The sequence below is a fragment of the Nicotiana tomentosiformis genome, chromosome 10, assembly GCF_000390325.3.
Source record: "Nicotiana tomentosiformis chromosome 10, ASM39032v3, whole genome shotgun sequence".
NCBI classification, from domain to species: Eukaryota; Viridiplantae; Streptophyta; class Magnoliopsida; order Solanales; family Solanaceae; genus Nicotiana; species Nicotiana tomentosiformis.
Window position 1 is genome coordinate 21,888,330 of NC_090821.1, and position 15,634 is coordinate 21,903,963.

Consider the following 15,634-nt stretch of genomic DNA (forward strand, 5'->3'; position numbering starts at 1 on the left):
CCCTGTTTTCTCCCGTTTTTCTTATATTGTCTCTTTCCTATGCCTAATTGTTACGTGTTTAGACTAGTGTTGTTAAATTGATCGTTCTTATCATGTTTACGGATTTTCTGGTGATAATTGAGTATTTATTTCAAAGTTGAGATTTATATTATGGAACCCAATGTTAAAGTAAGGTTTGTACGTGTTGTTCTATCTCTCTGTTGTTAATTGTTCATTGCATTATGGTAAGGGAGAGTGTTAATGCGCGAAGGGTAATGCCATGCCATATTGTGAGTGTTAATGCACGAAGGGTGGTGCCGTGCCATATTCTGAGTGTTAATGCACGAAAGGTGATGCTGTGCCATATTGTGAGTGTTGATGCACGAAGGGTGATGCCGTGCCATGATATGAGAGTAAAAGCACGAAGGGTGATGCCGTGCCGTTTTTATTGATTTTATGGTGAGGTTGAGAGTAAAAGCACAAAGGGTGATACCGTGCATTTTTCCTTTACTGTATTCACTATTCTTGTACGTTCACAGACCTTGAAGTCCCCGTCTATCCTTCTGTTTTACTGTTTCTTTTATTCAAACAGTTGTATTTCTTTCAGACTATTACTTGTAGTAAATTCTAGAATGCTCGTGAATTTTGACTCATGATCGGGGTGGTAGTAATTAATACAGTTTTTATATTATTCCGCACTTATTATATTTCATCTTAGATAATTATTGTTATTTACTGAATGAAAATAAGGATTTGGTTTAATGATTCTCTAGCGTTGGCTTGCCTAGCAAGTGAAATGTTAGGCGCCATCACGGTCCCGACAGTAGAAATTTCGGGTCGTGACAAGTTGGTATCAGAGCACTAGGATGCCTAGGTCTCACGATTTGAAGATTTCGTCAACCAGGTCTTTGAAGTTATTGAATTGGATAGAGACAAATTTGAAGCAATGATATGGTTTGATATCAACTTGGGAACAAGCAAGGGAATGCTTGTATCCAAATATTTAGATCTTCACATATGTATAGAGTTACTAAAAAGTCATTCACTCTTCAAGGGATGTCGTTTCATTGTTGATATTTCAGAAAGAGTTGTTGGCTCTACAAGTACCTTTGAACATGTCAATATAGAAACTCAACAAGACAATCAAGACAAATGCCAACAGATAATGGAAATAGATGTGGTTGAACCTGAACCAATAATTGAAGAGGTGCTTCAAACACTTAATTCTATTCAAGTGGAAGGACAAAACAATATAGAGATTGACGAACCAACAAGCTTTGGGTATTCAAGTCTTAGAGACTGCACCAGTAATAGAAGAAGTTGATGAAAAATCCTCTACTCAACTAACTATACGAAGGTCAAAATCGAAACAAAAAGAATCCCCAACTACAATATTAAGAGAAAATGCTTCGTTAGATGAAATAAAAGTGGGATCAAGTTAAAGGACATTTTGAATTGTTTTTCGAATATAGCAATTAAAGGACATTTTGAATTCAAGTTAAGGACATGGTGTCCTTAACTTTGATGTGTGCAGTATAAATGTTAAAGATATGGTGTGCTTAACTTTAATGAGTGCAGTGTAAATATTAAGGTCATGGTGTCCTTTACTTTAATGTATGCATGCGTAAATGTTAAGGACATGGTGTCCTTAACTTTGATGTTTGCACTGTAAATATTTTGGACATGGTGTCCTTAACTTTGTTGTGTGCAGTGTAAATGTTAAGGACATGGTGTACTTAACTTAACTTTGATGTGTGCAGTGTAAATATTAAGGACATGGTGTCCTTAACTTTGATGTGTGCATTGTAAATGCTAAGGACATGGTGTCCTTAACTTTGATGTGTGCAGTGTAAATGTTAAGGACATGGAATCCTTAACTTTGATGTGTGCAGTGTAAATGTTAAAGACATTGTGTCCTTAACTTTGATGCTTGCACTGTAAATATTTAGGACACGGTGTCTTTAACTTTGATGTGTAGTGTAAATGTTAAGGACATGGTGTCCTTAACTTAACTCTGATGTGTTCAGTGTAAATGTTAAAAAAATGGTATCCTCAACTTTGAAGTGTGCATTGTAAATGTTAAGGACATGGTGTCCTTAACTTTGTTGTGTGCAGTGTAAATGTTAAGGACATGGTATACTTAACTTAACTTTGATGTGTGCAGTGTAAATATTAAGGACATGGTGTCCTTAACTTTGATGTGTGCATTGTAAATGCTAAGGACATGGTGTCCTTAACTTTGATGTATGCAGTGTAAATATTAAGGACATGGTGTCCTTAACTTTGTTGTGTGCAGTGTAAATGTTAAGGACATAGTGTCCTTAACTTTGATGTGTGTAGTGTAAATATTAAGGACATGGTGTCCTTAACTTTGATGTGTGCATTGTAAATGTTAAGGACATATTATCCTTAACTTTGATGTGTGCAGTGTAAATGTTAAGGACAATGTGTCCTTAACTTTGATGTGTGCATTGTAAATGTTAAGGACATGGTGTCCTTAACTTTGATGTGTGCAGTGTAAATGTTAAGGACACGGTGTCCTGTATTTTCACCTTTTGTTGTTAAACTGTATTTTCAGGTTTCTTTATATGTTTTATGCATATGGATCATCAATAGCTGGTTGGAATCATTGTAGACCGGTGATTGCTGTTGATGCAACTTTTTTGAAATCAAATTATCATGGTGTTTTAATGATTTCAGTTTCAAAGGATGCAAATAACCAAATATTCCCACTAGCCTTTGGGATTGCAGAAGCTGAAAATAACAACTCGTATGAGTGCTACTTTAGTGAGCTTCATAATGCAATTGGGAGCCGTGACAATTTAATTTTTTTTATCAGATAGGCATCAATCTATTGCACATGGCATCGCAAAGGTATATCCTGAAAGCCACCATGGGATTTGTATCTATCATTTGGAGCAGAACCTAAAGCGAAGGAAAGTGAAAAGTGAGGTCATAAAACTTTTTCAAAGTGCTGCAAGAGTATACAGGCGCAAAGGATTTGATCTATACATGTCAGAGATAGCAAAAGTTGATAAGAAGATTTTTGACTACTTGATGGAAGAACCACCAGAAAAGTGGGCGCGTTCTTGTTGTCCACGACAAAGATATGACATGCTCACAATAAACATAGTTGAGTCAATGAATTCTATGCTATTAGAAGCAATGAAGCTTCCTATATTGAGAATGATGGATTTCATCCAAGTGAAGCTGCAACGTTGGTTTTATAAAAGAATAAATGAAGCAGAAGGAACTTTTTATGATATTTCATGTTGGGTAGAAGAGGAATTGAAGAAAAAGATAGATTTAGCTTTTACTATAAATTTAAGCATTGTGTTCTTACTTTAGCTTATTATTTTAATGATAATTTAACATAATATACTAATTTATAGTTTTCAACTTTGAAGGTCTTCCCTGTTGATTCATGGCGTTCTAGAGTTGAGGAAGAAGGAAATACTTTCTTGGTGGACTTAAACAAAAGAACATGTGATTGTTTTCAGTTTCAATTTGATGAATTACCATGTATACATGCAATTGCAGCTATCGAGAGAGAAATATCATGAAGTCCAATTTCTGCTCAGACTGGTACTTAAAGGAATCTTGGCTGAAAACATATGAAAGACAAATACATCCTGTAGGACATACGGATTCTTGGATTGTACCAAAGAGTGTTAAATCACAAATTATTAAACCTCCAGATTTCAAGGTCCTGCCAGGTAGAGGGCAGAAGAAAAGACATATTCCAGCTACCGAATCATCAAAAATAATATTCAAATGTGGTAGTTGGAGAAGAATTGGTCATAATATAATATCTTGTATATATTCTCCCGCAGTCCACCCATTTTCAAGGAAGCATAGAGAATTATAGATATATCCACTTATGTTTATCTAGTCTTTTAAGTTTTTTTTATATAAATTGGATTCATTTAGATTGTTTTTATTTGAGCAAGTAAACTTTAGCAGATGGTTATATAAAAAATGTCCTGAATTTTCAAAGTTTCTTTGTGCTTATGTGCTCTTTATTTCTTTATAAAACTTGATGCCTGCAACTTGCTACATCTTATTTTTAAAATGAGATTGGTACACGTAAACTTCAGGATATAATTTTTTAAAACGTCCTGAAAGTTTGAAGTATGAATCTAATATTAAGAACATAAATTTCTAAAATGTCCTTAACTTCTGGAAATCTCAGTTTAATGTCTAGATTTCCAGAAGTTCATGACATTTCAGAAAAATATTTCCTGAATATTATTTTCATCCTTTAACAAATCAGGACATTTATTCATATTGATAAATGTCCTTATTTTATGACTACTGTGTAAATATTAAGGACATAGTGTCCTGTATTTGCAACTTATATTGATAAAGTTTTGGACATTGTGTCCTTAAACTTCATGACTGTTGTGTGAATATTGAGGACAAAGTGTCCTATATTTGCAACTTGTATTAATCAAGTTTAGGACATCGTGTCCTTAATTTCATGATTGCTGTATAAATATTAAGGACAAAGTGTCATGTATTTGCAACTTGTATTGATAAAGTTTAGGTCATTGTTTCCTTAACTTTATGACTATTGTGTAAATATTAAAGACATAGTGTCTTGAATTTCCCATTTTCTTGACTTGCAGAATGGATACAATATGTATTATAGTTGCTTTTAATGGAAGATAGACTGCAGACTATAAGTATCTGGATCATCAAACAAAGCTTGTTCTAGTACCTGAGGCACTTCGATTTAAAGATTTCGTCAACCAGGTCTTTGAAGTTATTGAATTAGATAGAGACAAATTTGAAGCAATGATATGGTTTGATATCAACCTGGGAAGAAGCAAGGGAATGCTTATATCCAAAGATTTAGATCTTCACATATGTATAGAGTTACTAAAATGTCATTCACTCTTCAAGGGCTGTCGTTTCATTGTTGATATTTCAGAAAGAGTTTTTGGCTCTACAAGCACCTTTGAACATGTCAATATAGAAACTCAACAAGACAATCAAGACAAATGCCAATAGATAATGGAAATAGATGTGGTTGAACCTGAACCAATAATTAAAGAGGTGCTTCAAACATTTAATTCTATTCAAGTAGAAGGACATAACATTATAGAGATTGACAACCAACAATCTTTGGGTATTCAAGTCTTAGAGAGTGCACCAGTAATAGAAGAAGTTGATGAAAAATCCTCTACTCAACTAACTAGACGAAGGTCAAAGTCGAAACAAAAAGAATCCCCAACTACAATATTAAGAGAAAATGCTTCGTTAGATGAAATAAAAGTGGGATCAATATTTGACAAAAAGAAGAGTATAATTAACTGTTTTTTGATTATAGCAATTAAATGAAATTTTGAATTCAAGTTTGTTAGATCAAGCTCAACAAGATATTCTTTGAAATGCAATGATAAAAATTGTGGGTGGTGTGTGCGTGCTTTCAGAGTTAAAGATTCAACACTATTTAAGATAGTAAAGATTGAGAAAAATCATGACTGCTCAGTTAACACTATGAAAGCTGATCAAAGGCATGCAACTTCAAAGTTGATTAGTTGTTACATTATTGACAATCTTTGAGACCCAAGGTTTGAAGTTACACCAGCCTTTGTCATGGCAGAAATGCAAAAATTGCATGGACTAGACATTGGGTATCACAAGGCGTGGCGTGCTATTCAACGTGCTTCAGCTTTAATAAGAGGAATTCCTAAAGAGAATTATGAATTGTTGTCTTCTTACTTGTACATGATGAAAAGTAAAACCCGGGGACATACACTAACATAAAGATAGACGACAACAACAGGTAAACAAAAAGAGTTTATTAGTCTATTTTAAACTTTAGGACATGGTGTCCTTAACTTTGTTGTATGCAGTGTAAATGTTAAGGACATGGTGTCCTTAACTTTGATGTGTGCAGTATAAATATTAAATACATGGTGTCCTTAACTTAACTTTGATATGTGCAGTGTAAATGTTAAGGACATGGTGTCCTTAACCTTTATGTGTGCATTGTAAATGTTAAGGACATGGTGTCCTTAACTTTGATGTTTGTACTGTAAATATTTAGGACATGGTGTCCTTAACTTTGATGTGTGCAATGTAAATGTTAAGGACATGGTGTCCTTAACTTTGATATGTGCATGTGTAAATGTTAAGGACATGGTGTCCTTAACTTTGATGTTTGTACTGTAAATATTTTGGACATGGTTTCCTTAACTTTGTTGTGTGCAGTGTAAATGTTAAGGAAATGGTATCCTTAACTTTGATGTGTGCATTATAAATGCTAAGGACATGGTGTCCTTAACTTTGATATGTGCAGTGTAAATATTAAGGACATGGTGTCCTTAACTTTGTTGTGTGCAGTGTAAATATTAAGGACATGGTGTCCTTAACTTTGATGTGTGCAGTGTTAATATTAAGGACATGGTGTCCTTAACTTTGATGTGTGCATTGTAAATGTTAAGGACATAGTGTCCTTAACTTTGATGTGTGCAGTGTAAATGTTAAGAACATGGTGTGTGCATTGTAAATGTTAAGGACATGGTGTCCTTAACTTTGATGTGTGCAGTGTAAATGTTAAGGACACGGTGTCCTGTATTTTCACCTTTTGTTGTTAAACTGTATTTTCTGGTTTCTTTATATGTTTTATGCATATGGATCATCAATAGCTGGTTGGAATCATTGTAGACCGGTGATTGCTGTTGATGCAACTTTTTTGAACTCAAATTATCATGGTGTTTTAATGATTTCAGTTTTAAAGGATGCAAATAACCAAATATTCCCACTAGCCTTTGGGATTGCAGAATATGAAAATAACAACTCGTATGAGTGCTACTTTAGTGAGCTTCACAATGCAATTGGGAGCCGTGATAATTTAATTTTTTTATCAGATAGGCATCACTTTATTGCACATGGCATCGCAAAGGTATATCCTGAAAGCTACCATGGGATTTGTATCTATCATTTGGAGCAGAACCTAAAGCGAAGGAAAGTGAAAAGTGAGGTCATAAAACTTTTTCAAAGTGCTGCATGAGTATACAGGCGCAAAGGATTTGATCTATACATGTCAGAGATAGCAAAAGTTAATAAGAAGACTTTTGACTACTTGATGGAAGAACCACCAGAAAGGTGGGCGCGTTCTTGTTGTCCACGACGAAGATATGACATGCTCACAACAAACATAGTTGAGTCAATGAATTCTATGCTATTAGAAGCAATGAAGCTTCCTATATTGAGAATGATGGATTTCATCCAAGTGAAGCTGCAACGTTGATTTTATAAAAGAAGAAATGAAGCGGAAGGAACTTTTTATGATGTTTCATGTTAGGTAAATAAGATGTAGCAAGTTGCAGGCATCAAGTTTTATAAAGAAATAAAGAGCACATAAGCACAAAGAAACTTTGAAAATTCAGGACATTTTTTATATAACCATCTGCTAAAGTTTACTTGCTCAAATAAAAACAATCTAAATGAATCCAATTTATATAAAAAAAACTTAAAAGACTAGATAAACATAAGTGGATATATCTATAATTCTCTATGCTTCCTTGAAAATGGGTGGACTGCGGGAGAATATATACAAGATATTATATTATGACCAATTCTTCTCCAACTACCACATTTGAATATTATTTTTGATGATTCGGTAGCTGGAATATGTCTTTTCTTCTGCCCTCTACCTGGCAGGACCTTGAAATCTGGAGGTTTAATAATTTGTGATTTAACACTCTTTGGTACAATCCAAGAATCCGTATGTCCTACAGGATGTATTTGTCTTTCATATGTTTTCAGCCAAGATTCCTTTAAGTACCAGTCTGAGCAGAAATTGGACTTCATGATATTTCTCTCTCGATAGCTGCAATTGCATGTATACATGGTAATTCATCAAATTGAAACTGAAAACAATCACATGTTCTTTTGTTTAAGTCCACCAAGAAAGTATTTCCTTCTTCCTCAACTCTAGAACGCCATGAATCAACAGGGAAGACCTTCAAAGTTGAAAACTATAAATTAGTATATTATGTTAAATTATCATTAAAATAATAAGCTAAAGTAAGAACACAATGCTTAAATTTATAGTAAAAGCTAAATCTATCTTTTTCTTCAATTCCTCTTAGGGTCTAAACATCCAATGCAAGTGGTCTCTCACCAACTGGAATATAAGTAAGGCTACCCATACTAGCTGACTTTCTACTCAAAGTACCGGCCACCACATTGGCCTTCTCGGGATGATACAATATGGTGATATCATAGTCTTTCAATAGCTCCAACCACCTCCTCTGCCTCAAATTGAGCTCCTTCTGCTTGAACAAATACTGCAAGCTCCGATGATCTGTCAATACCTCACATGGCACGCCATAAAGATAGTGCCTCCAAATCTTCAGTGCGTGAACATGGTTTCCAGCTCTAGATCATGAACAGGGTAATTTTTCTCGTGGACCTTCAGCTGTCGTGAAGCATATGCAATAATCTTGCCACCCTGCATCAATACCGCACCCAGACCAATACGGGATGCGTCAAAATATACCGTATACGATCCTAAACCTGTGGGTAACACCAATACTGGCGTTGTAGTCAAAGTTATCTTGAGCTTCTGAAAGCTCGCTTCACACTCATCTGACCACCTGAACGGGGCACCCTTCTGAGTCAACCTGGTCACCGGGGCTGCTATGGATGAAAACCCCTCCACGAATCGACGGTAATAACCTACCAATCCCAAGAAACTACGGATCTCTGTAGCTGATGTGGGTCTAGGCCAGTTCTAAACTGCCTTAATCTTCCTAGGATCCACCTGAATACCCTCTGCTGATATAACTTGACCCAAGAAAGCAACTGAACTAGACCAAAACTCGTATTTTGAGAACTTAGCATATAACTAACTGTCTCTCAGAGTCTGAAGAATGATCCGAAGGTGCTGCTCATGCTCCTCTCGGCTGTGGGAGTAGATCAAGATATCATCAATAAACACAATCACAAAGGAATCCAAGTAGGGCTTGAACACCCGGTTTATCAAGTCCATGAATGTTGCTGAGGCATTTGTCAGCCCAAATGACATCACTAGAAACTCATAATGCCCATACCGAGTCCGAAAAGTTGTCCTAGGGACATCGGATGCCCTAATCCTCAACTGATGATATCCAGATCTCAAATCAATCTTCGAAAATACCTTGGCACCCTAAAGCTGATCAAATAAATCATCAATCCTCGGCAATGGATACTTGTTCTTGATGGTGGCTTTGTTCAACTACCGATAATCTATACACATCCTCATCGATCCATCTTTCTTCTTCACAAACAACACAGGTGCACCCGGGGCGAGACACTAGGTCTAATGAAGCCCTTATCAAGCAAATCTTGCAATTGTTCCTTCAATTCTTTCAACTCTGGCGGGGCCATGCGGTATGGCAGAATGGAAATGGGCTGAGTTCCCGGAGCCAAGTTAATGCAGTAATCAATATCCCTATCGGGTGGCATCCCCAAGAGGTCTACAGGAAACACCTCTGGAAACTCACAAACAACCGGCACTGAATCCATGGAAGAAACCCCGGCACTAGAATCGCGGACATAAGCTAAATAAGCCAGACAACCCTTCTCGACCATATATCGAGCCTTCACATAAGAGATAACCCTGCTAGTAGAATGGCCAAGAGTCCCTCTCCACTCTAATCGAGGCAACCCCTACAAGGCTAAGGTCACTGTCTTGGCATGACAATCTAATATAGCATGATAAGGTGACAGCCAATCCATACCCAGTATGACATCAAAATCAACCATATCGGGAAGTAGAAGATCTACACGAGTCTCAAGACTCCCAATAGTGACTACACATAAACGATAAACACGATCTACAACAATAGCATCCCCCACTGGCGTGGACACATACACAGGAGCACTCAAAGAATCATGGGGCACATCCAAATATGAAGCAAAATAGGATGACATATAGGAGTAAGTAGACCCCGGATCAAATAGAACTGAAGCATCTCTACTGCACATTGAAACAGTACATGTGATAACAGTGTCAGATGACTCAGCCTTAGGCCTGGCTGGGAAAGCATAACACTGGGGCTGGGCCCCACCACTCTGAACTACGTCCCTGGGACAGCCTCTAACTGCTGGTCTCCACCTCTAACGAACTGACCTCCACCTCTAACGGTCTGGCCTCTACCTCTAGCTGTCTGACCCCTGCTTCTGGCTGGCTGAGCAGGTGGTGCAGCAACTGGTGTCGGAACCATGGCACGAAAACTCTAATGTTGTGAGCTGCCCATTGCCCGAGGGCAAAATCTAGCAATGTGCCTCGAATCACCACAAGTATAATATAACCTCGGCTGTTGTGACTGCTGACCTTGAAACTGACCTGTCGACCTGAGTAACCACCCTGATAACTCTGGAGTAGAGGTGAACTAATAGGAGCGGGTGGTGCACTATAGGCTAGCTGGCTGGAATAATGCATCTGAGGGCCACGACTACCTGAGGCACCGTGGGATGCCTTGAGTGCTGAATGAAACGTCCTGGGAGGATGGCCTCTACCAAAAGTACCCCTACCTCTAGATGAGGCACCGCTGAACTCACCGGAATAACGAGGCCTCTTGTCAGACCCCTGACCTCCCTGAGCAAGAACGATCTTGACTCGCCTAGCGACATTAGCAGCCGTCTAAAAAGAAATCTCACTCCCAGTCTCCTTAGCCATCTGCAATCTGATAGGCTAAGAAAGTCCATCAATAAACCTCCTCATCCTCTCTCTCTCTCTCTCGGTGGGAAACAGAAGAATAGCATGACGGGCCAAATCCACAAAATGGGTCTCATACTGAGTAACAGTCATACTGCTCTACTAGAGAAGCTCAAACAGACGGCGACGCTCCTCTCTCAATGTGATATGCAGAAACTTCTCTATGAAGAGCTGAGAGAACTGGTCCCAAGTAAGAGCAGGCGGCCTAGCTGGTCTGGTCAACAAATAATCTCTCCACCATTTCTTGGCAGAACCAGTCATCTGAAATGCAGCAAAGTCGACCCCATTGGTCTCCAATATACCCATGTTTCGTACAACCTCGTGACAACTGTCAAGATATTCCTGGGGATCCTCTGAAGTAGAACCATTGAAGTGAACAAGAAAGAGCTTGGTAAACCTGTCCAATCTCCACAAAGCCTCATAAGACATAGCTAACCCATCACCGGTCTGTGGCGCAACAACAGGCTGAACTACTCCGATTGGATGAGTTGCTGTAGCCTAATACTGGGGAGCCATCTGCTCCAGAGCGAGAGTAGTGGGAGTCTGGGCCCCTCCTCCAGCCTGAAAGATGGCCGGTGCCATGGGAAATGCGCCAGTCTGGGCCACACTCTCCATAAGGCCCACCAAACGGACCAAAGCATCCTGAAGTACTGGGGTGGCAATGAACCCCTCCGGAACCTGAGCTGGTCCGGCAGGAAAAGTCTGGGCTGGAACCTCCTCGTCGAGCTCTATCTGAGGCTCCACTGCTGGGGCTGCTTCTCGGGCTTTGGGCTGAGCCCTGCCCCTACCTCGGCCTCTGGCATGGCCTTGGCCTCGACCTCTGCCCCGCGTAGGAGCTGCCACTGGAGGCTCTGGCTGTTGTTCAGCTGAGGAAGCATTACGTGTTCTCACCATCTATGAGAGAATAAGAGTAGAAAAGTTCAATCAGTATTGAGAAAATAACATCGCACGACAGAGAAGAATATAAGTGAAATTTGTTCCTAAACTTCATAGCCTCTGGAAGATAAGCACAGATGTCTCCGTACCGATCCTCCAAACTCTACTAAGCTTGCTCGTGAATCGTGAGACCTAGGCATCCTAGTGCTCTGATACCAACTTGTCATGACCTGGAATTCCCACCGTCGAGACCGTGATGGCGCCTAACATTTCACTTGCTAGGCAAGCCAATGTTAGAGAATCATTAAACCAAATCCTTATTTCCATTCAGTAAATAACAATAATTAGCTAAGATAAAATGCAATAAGTGCGGAATAATATAAAAACTGTATTAATTACTACCACCCGGATCTCGAGTCACAATTCACGAGCATTCTAGAATTTACTGCAAGTAATAGTCTGAAAGAAATACAACTGTTTGAATAAAAGAAACAGTAAAATAGAAGGATAGAAGGGGACTTCAAGGTCTGTGAACGTACAGGAATAATGAATACAGTAAAGAAAAAATGCACGGCATCACCCTTCGTGCTTTTACTCTCAACCTCACCATAAAATCAATAGAAACGGCACAGCATCACCCTTAGTGCTTTTACTCTCATATCATAGCACGGCATCACCCTTCGTGAATTAAAACTCATAATGTGGCGCAGCATCACCCTTCGTGCATCAACACTCACAATATGGCACGGCATCACCCTTCGTGCATTAATACTCAGAATATGGCACGGCACCATCCTTCGTGCATTAACACTCACAATATGGCATGGAATCACCCTTCGCGCATTAACACTCTCCCTTACCATAATGCAATGAAGAATTAACAACAGGGAGATAGAACAACACGTACAAACCTTACTTTAACATTGGGTTCCACAATATAAATCTCAACTTTGAAATAAATACTCAATTATCACCAGAAAATCCGTAAACATGATAAGAACGATCAATTTAACAACACTAGTCTAAACACGTAACAATTAGGCATAGGAAAGAGACAATATAAGAAAAACGGGAGAAAACAGGGAAACCAGGTAAATTGGCGGCGCATAAGTACTCGTCACCTCACATATACGCCGCTCACATACATTTCACATAGCAAATAATCTGAGGTTCCTAATTCCCTCAAGTCAGGGTTAGACACAACACTTACCTTGCTCCGAAGGCCACTTAATTCTCAATCACAGCTTTTCCTCTAGAATTCACCTCCAAACCACTCGTATCTATTCAAAAATGACTTAATGATATCAAATATTGCTAAAGGAATCAATTATATTGCATAAATTAAATTTTCCAAATTTTCCTTCAAAAAGTCAAAAATCGACCACGGGCCCGCTTGGTCAAAAACGGACCAAAATTCATTTACCCATTCACCCCCGAGCCCGGATATATAATTAGTTTTGGAATCCGACCTCAACTTGAGGTCTAAATCCCCAAATTTTTGAAATCTCTAGTTTCTACCCAAACTCCTAATTCTACCATGAAAACTCTAGATTTTAGGTTGATAATTCACAAAATGTAATGGGTAATTGAAAGAAAATGGTTTAGAATCACTTACCAACACTTTGGGGAAGAAAATAGCTCGTGAAAATCGCCTCTAGCCCGTTTGTTTTTATGAAAGTTGGACAATGGCTTATTCCCGTTCTTGATTTTGTTTTATGCACTGGGCGACAGTGTGCATCGCGTTCGCGAGTCCACTGTCGCGTTCGCGAAGAGTATCGGCTGCCAAGCCTTCGCGTTCGCAAGACCTTGCTCGCGTTCGCGATGAAGGATCACTGACTCTCCCCCAGGTATGCCTAACACTACGCATTCGCGGGGAGTTGGTTACGTTCGCGAAGGGTAACGCCCCCATCGCTTCGCGTTCGCGTTCGCGAAGAAGAAAAATCCAGCTGACCAGTTTACTCTTCGCGTTTGCGAGAGTACCTTCGCGAACGCAAAGAAGGACATGCCAGAATACCTGCTGCAGCAAAATACCAGATTTTTTCAAAGTCCAAACATCTCGTAGCCTATTCGAAATTCACCCGAGCCCTCGGGGCTCCAAACCAAACATGCACACAAGTCTAAAAACATTATACGAACTTGCTCGCGTGATCAAATCACCAAAATAACACCTATAACTATGAATTTAGCACCAAATCAAATGAAATTATCAAGAACACTTTAAAATTTCTATTTTCTCAACTGGACGTCTGAATCATGTCAAACCAACTCCGTTTCTCACCAAATTTCACAGATAAGTCTTAAATATTATAATGAACTTGTACCGGGCTCCGGAACCAAAATACTGACCCGGTACTAACAATGCCAAACATCAATCAATTCTTAAAAACCATTAAATTTCATACTTTTCATTTTCATCAAAAATTCATAACTCGAGCTAGGGACCTCCGAATTCGATTACGGGCATACGCCCAGGTCCCATATTTAGATACGGACCCACCGGGACCGTCAAAATACTGATCCGGGCCCGTTTACCAAAAATGTTGAGCGAAGTCAATTAAAATCAACTTTTAAGGCATAAATTCTTATTTTTATCAATTTTCAACATAAAAGTTTTTCGAAAAGATGCTCGGACTGTGCACGCAAATCGAGGAGGATAAAAATGAGATTTGTAAGGCTTAAGAGCGCAGAATCGAGTTCTAAAATATAAGATGACCTTTTGGATCATCACACCATCTTCCATTAAAAGCAACTATAATATATATTGTATCCATCCTTCAAGTCAAGAAAATAGGAAACTCAAGACACTATGTCTTTAATATTTACACAGTAGTCATGAAGTTAAGGACACAATGTCCTAAACTTTATCAATACAAGTTACAAATACATGACACTTTGTCTTTAATATTTATACAGCAATCATGAAATTAAGGACACGATGTCCTAAACTTTATTAATACAAGTTGCAAATACAGGGCACTTTGTCCTCAATATTTACACAACAGTCATGAAGTTTGAGGACACAATGTCCTAAACTTTATCAATACAAGTTGCAAATACAGGACACTATGTCCTTAATATTTATACAGTAGTCATAAAGTTAAGGACACGATATCCTAAACTTTATCAATACAAGTTGTAAATACAGGACACTTTGTCTTTAATATTTATACAACAATTATGAAGTTAAGGACACGATGTCCTAAACTTTATCAATACAAGTTGCAAATACAGGACACTATGTCCTTAATATTTACACAACAGTCATGAAGTTAAGGACACAATGTCCTTAACTTTATCAATAAAAGTTGCAAATACAGGACACTATGTCCTTAATATTTACACAGTAGTCATAAAAGTTAAGGATACGATGTCCTAAACTTTATCAATACAAGTTGTAAATATATGATACTTTGTCCTTAATATTTATACAGCAGTCATGAAGTTAAGGACACAATGTCCTAAACTTGATTAATACAAGTTGCAAATATAGGACACTTTGTCCTCAATATTCACACAACAATCATGAAGTTTAAGGACACAATGTCCTAAACTTTATTAATATAAGCTGCAAATACAGGACATCTTAATATTTACACAGTAGTCATAAATTAAGGACATTTATCAATATGAATAAATGTCCTGATTTGTTAAAGGATGAAAATAATATTCAAAAAATATTTTTCCTCAATACAAGTACAAGACACTTTGTCCTCAATATTTATATAACAGTCATAAAGTTAAGGACACGGTGTCCTTAACTTTATCTATACAAGTTGTAAATACAGGAAATTTTATCAATACAATGCAATCCAGAAAAGGAAAAAAAAAATATCAAATCCCTTGCATCTTATTCTCCACCAACCAAATAAAAATTCACACAAACATACAAAAGCATATAGAGATATCTGAAATTTTAGAACTTACTGTAATTTTATGGAGAAATTTGGACGAGAAAGTTGAATTCTCTAGTTTGAAATAGGAGGAGAAAGGAGGAGAAAACCTTCTGTAATTTGGACGATCACATGCAAAGTTTGAGCGAAGTTCTCTGCAATTCCAAAAAGC